Source organism: Corvus kubaryi, unplaced genomic scaffold (genome assembly GCF_017639235.1).
Source record: "Corvus kubaryi isolate FWS band 111438036 unplaced genomic scaffold, C.kubaryi_AGA036_p1.0 split1-37296, whole genome shotgun sequence".
In the NCBI taxonomy this organism is placed as follows: domain Eukaryota; kingdom Metazoa; phylum Chordata; class Aves; order Passeriformes; family Corvidae; genus Corvus; species Corvus kubaryi.
In genome coordinates this window covers 18,289,744-18,294,877 of record NW_024582075.1, presented here as the reverse complement: position 1 = coordinate 18,294,877, position 5,134 = coordinate 18,289,744, and positions in this window count along the sequence as shown.

The following is a 5,134-nucleotide window of genomic DNA, read 5'->3' as shown; positions in this document are numbered from 1 at the left end:
CCCCCCCACAGCCCTGCTATGGGCAGATGGAGCGGCTCAGCTCCCCCTCTCCAGTGCAGCCAAGATTCAACTGAAGTTGTGCCGCTGTCCGGCACAGATCATGTGACCAAGAGTGATAAGCAAAATTCCAGCTTCAAGGCCTAGGTGAGATTAACACTTTTTGGTGCTGTGAAGAGCTGAAAACCTGAGGGAAGAGAAAGAAGAGATGCTTAGAGGTGAAATTCTGTTGTAAAGCTATGATGTATCAGAGTACCCGTTGTAATTTCATGAAGGCATGGGGGGTGGAGCATTCAACTTGTACTTGTGAGCAAAAGCACCTGCACTGAGATAGGCAGATGCTGAAGCAGCTGTAATTTCATGAGAAGTTTGAACAGGGAGAGATGGAAGTGATGAGGATTCTTACTCCAAATGGAAAAGGAGAAGACTTCAGTTCCTAGAGATGCTCCCAGAGATAGTCCTAGAGATGAAGATGAGGAGGACCCTTTGCTCCCAGGGAAGGAGGAGGGCCTCTGTTCTTAGACATGAAGTGCTCCCAGAGATGGGTGAAAAGAACTTTTGTTCCTGAATGGCTCAACCTTAAAATTGTACCCCAGTAATTCAAGAGTGGATCCTCAAAAGCAGTTGTGGGAAAAGCTGCAATGTCATGGGAAGGGACTCACATGCGAGCAGAGAACCAACCCGGGCAGCTGTCTCGTTGTGATAATGTTTTCATAGCATGGACAAGAGAGACTCCTCTTTCTAAATGGACTGAACAAGGTTATTATGGAAGTGGTAAACAGACTGAACATCTCAAGGGTTGTCTTTTTACATTGTCAGTGGGAAAATGGAGAAAGGTGGGGGAGGAGAAGAGTTCTGAAGGTGTGGTATGATTCCCCCCCCCCCCCCCCCCTTTCTTTTTCCTTATTTTAGGTCTATTAATAAACTTCTTTATATTCTTTCAAGTTTGGTGCCTGCTTTGTGTTTCTCCTAATTCTTATCTCACAGATGATAAACAGTAATGAGTATTTTGGACCAAACCACTACACTAAATTGGTGTTTCTGCTCGGTTACAAACCAAACCCACTACAGCATTTCCAGAGGGTGACCGTCCACTTAGAATACAAAACCTGTAAACGGAATTTTTATCTCCAGGTGTGGATAAAAGCTAGGGTTGCTTAGGTCCAGAGTCTAAGTTTTGTCTAAAATCAGTTCAAAGCTGATAGAGCAAGGTTTTCCTACTTTTCAAGTGTTAAAAATAGAGTAAAAATGGCATTCTAGGATATAAAGAAAACCAAATGTAAGTAAGATTCATATGTATGAAAAATAATTGTGGAGAGGATGAATTATAACCACATATTTCAAAGAAAAATCCAAGAGAAGGTCTCAGTTGGGGTCTGGCTTTGTGGTTTACAGACATTCAAAAAAAAAAAGTTTTGTTTTTTTTTTAATTTAAAGCTGTAGGTGGTGTGGTTTGGCTTTGTTTTTTTCTTTTTTTCCCCCCCTGGTAAGAAACCCCAGGTTTTAATTGGAACAGATGCTGTTTAAAGTCAAGTGCAGTTCTCGCTGTAATAAGGAGGAATGCTTCCACTAGGATAGATCAGATCAAGGAAGAGCAGGAAAGTCACTCCATTCAGCCCTAACAGAAGTCTCCTGATCCTCAGAAAAAGAATCAGACCCAAGCACATTCTATATAAATAGCAAAAAGTAAAACTTCTTTTATTTTTTTTTGAATGACAATACGATGTTATTCATAGAAATTTGAGTATCACTGATATCTGCTAAAGTGAAATGGGTCTGTTCTTTTATTAGGCAGTAAGATTCATTGATTTTTAGATCAAACCTCTAACTAGAAGTTTAACAGGATAAGACAGACTTCAAAAATAAAATGTCCTTTCTTGTTGGTGAGTCACTTGCACAACTGGCAGGAATTCTCTTTCTCTTAATGAATTTGTTCTTTGTCACCTGCTGACAGATCTGACCACCATGTATAGAAAAATTTAGAAGCAAAGCAGTAAGCCACAGCACTTGTGTAGTTTCACAATTTGTGTGTGAGCTAGAGAGGGAAAATAAAAAAAAATAGCTGAATGTTGGAGCTCAATGTAAAGTGGAAGAAGTTGGAATTAGTTTGTAAGAAAAAGTAGTCATTGCAGAAGTTGAATCGGTGCTGTTATGACTGGAATAATTGTGGGAAATGCTTCACATAAAGTCCATGCTGTTTGAGAATGCTAACTTTGCATAAACCTTTTATACAGCCAACCAAATGAGTTTTTAGTGGGCAAATTCTCTGTAATGTAAATTGTATGTCAACAGGCAGATGTCTGAAGTAATGAAAGCACTCTGGCTACATGTGAATTGCAGTTAAAATAAATAAGAGTGATAAAGTTTTGTTATCATGTGCCAAATTCCTATTCTAGTTTAGGTTTCCAACAAAAAGTGTGTGGAAATAATCAAACCCTAAGAACATTTAATTTTTACAGTAAGTTTAGTTCAATAAAACAGCTGACAAGTGGTCTCTGCAAGAAGAGATATTTACTATGTGTTGGTGCATAACAAATATTTAATACCGATCTCTTCACACATTCCTGAAAATGGCATCCATCCTTCCATAGTTCTCTTGTCATTACTTAATTACTACGTGTTACCTTGCAATCTTCACAGGAAAACCACATTGTTGCTTTTCTAAAATGTTGCATTAGAGCATACAAGTGGGCCTGAGATTTAAATTTGTGTTGCAGTAAGGTTTCCATTAGTTTTTACTAGCAGCCACATGCAGCCGTGATGGGAAAAACTGGAATCCAGCCCTGGCTGTATGTCAGCACAAAATGCAAACCTTACCTTAGTACTGAAGGAGAGGAGACATGGGTCTGCTCATGATGCCTTTTCCTGGTCTTAAAATCAAGAGTCAAACACAATCAGAAAGGATAAAGAGATTTTACCTTGATATTTATTTTAAGGATCCTTAGGTGCACTACATCCCGGTGGAATGCACTGAAATGCACACCAAAATGCACACCCACAATAGCTTGGGTATAACATTATAGGTATTACTAATTAGCATATCTATCAAAAATTCCCCAATGAGAGGCTTGAATGAGCCCCCCTCCCCAGGGAACCTTCCCCTGGATGGTTCTATCTTAGTTTACAGAATGTGTTCTGGAGAGGACCTTGGGATCTGGGGCACACTATCCTCTACCTATGAAGCTTCTAAAATGTTTAGTCTTCTAGCTGAACTAACAAGTCCAAGAATGTAGGCAAAAAGCACTAAGAATACAGAAGTTGTAAAAAGGTATAACAGGGGGATAAAAGAAAAGGCAAAAAATCTTCATGGCATCACTCAAGCCTTTGGTTCCTCCAAGAGAGTGAGGCTGTAGGGGGAAAAAGAAGTCCTCCTAGACCTTATCTTACACAATTTTTGCCTTTTACCTTTCTACCTAGTTGTAGAGACTGGAGAATGACTTAAGGGTCTCTCACCCTCTTGGGAACAGCCGTATTATGGGATCATCTCCCCATTAGCTCAGTTGATCAGAGCATGGTACTAATAACATCACGGTGGTGGGTTTGAACCCTACATGGGCCATTCATGGAAGAGTTGGACTTGATGACCCTTGTGGGTCCCTTCTACATTCTGTGATTCTGTGATCCTTGATCAGGCATTTGCCCCTTGGACCATGGTAAAGGTGACATGTCTCACATGTCCACAGCAAGCTGCCCACTCTGCTTTCAATGAAGCTAGTGGAGGTTTGCAGTGACACCAAGAGCCGTGATGCAGTTGACAATGATTTCAATTTGGAAGAGTGTATGGCAACCACCCTTCACTGGAGATTCACCCCACGAACAGCATCATCCCCTTGGTCTGCAAGTATCACTCAGTATTAAAACTACATAGGAATAAGATGATCAAGCTCTTTCTTTCCATGCAGGGTGACAGATTTCTTCCAAGATGTAGAATCATTAAAAAGAAATTATGACCAATGTCTTCATGTTAAAACTTTTATAATGACAGCACTTACGACAGTTCACATCCTGAGTTCAGTTGAATGTTTGCCTCTGTTGCAGTAGTTTCTGTCATCAGATATCTCAGTCACAACAACTATTCTGTATGCAGCGACTGAAATCTAAAAGGGACATAAAGCACGGGCATAAAAGTACTTCTAGGAGATAACTAGCAGTCCTCATCACAAAAACAACCCGTGAGAGTTGTATTCTTGTAAAGGATGCCGAAACTCTATAATGCTGTTAGTGACTCTTCAATGTTTTGTAGTAAAGAAGACACACACGTTACAGAAAGAAATAGGTGATGGGCATCTTTTTGAAAATTCTTCCAGAAATGCCTCTCTGATGTGCCATCTCATCCATCTCCTCTCCTCAAAAGGCTGAAGAAGAGATTGCAGACAGTCTTCTCTTTTAAGGGTCAGTCAGTAAATAACAAAGCCAGATTTTGGTTTGCTAACTAACTGAATTGCCCCAGGGGGAAAGGTTTAGTTACAGTTTAAAAAGAAAGCAAATATTTCTTTGGTGAGGCAGGTTTGGATCTCTTGATCCTTTAAAATTGCTTCCTCCCTTGACTGCTACATTTGTAATTCACTGTATCCTTTTCCATTCTTAATCTAAACATAATAACCCATCTTTCAGCCACAAATAATAATCCAAAAAACACACCAGCATCCCCTCACCCCTCAGCCTGGGATGGGAAGCAGCAAGCTAGTACAATGAATAGTGACTTTCTTGTATCCTACCTTCAAACATGCAGGTGAATTCTGACTATAATTATAAACTTCATATGATTCAAACCTTAGAGCTGTCAGCTAAAGCCTCAAATTAATAATTCCACTAAAGTGTGTTCAAACTACAAATTTTGTGTACAACCCAGTATTCTTACTATACTTAGGGTGAGACTTCAACCTACTCCCTGGGATATCATTTGACTGCTGTTGTTGCTATAATTTCACAAGGGTGTCTCAAAATTTCAGCACAGTAACCCAAAACTCTTAACCTCAGTTCAGCCTTGAACCTGATCCCCAACCTAAACCTAATCCAAAGCAGCAATTCAGCATAGCCTCTTTGACCTACCACTGATTACAGGCATTTCTGATGGGAGTCTCTCCACTCCCTCTCCCCCTTTTTAACACATCTACAGGCACACTCTCCCTCCCTG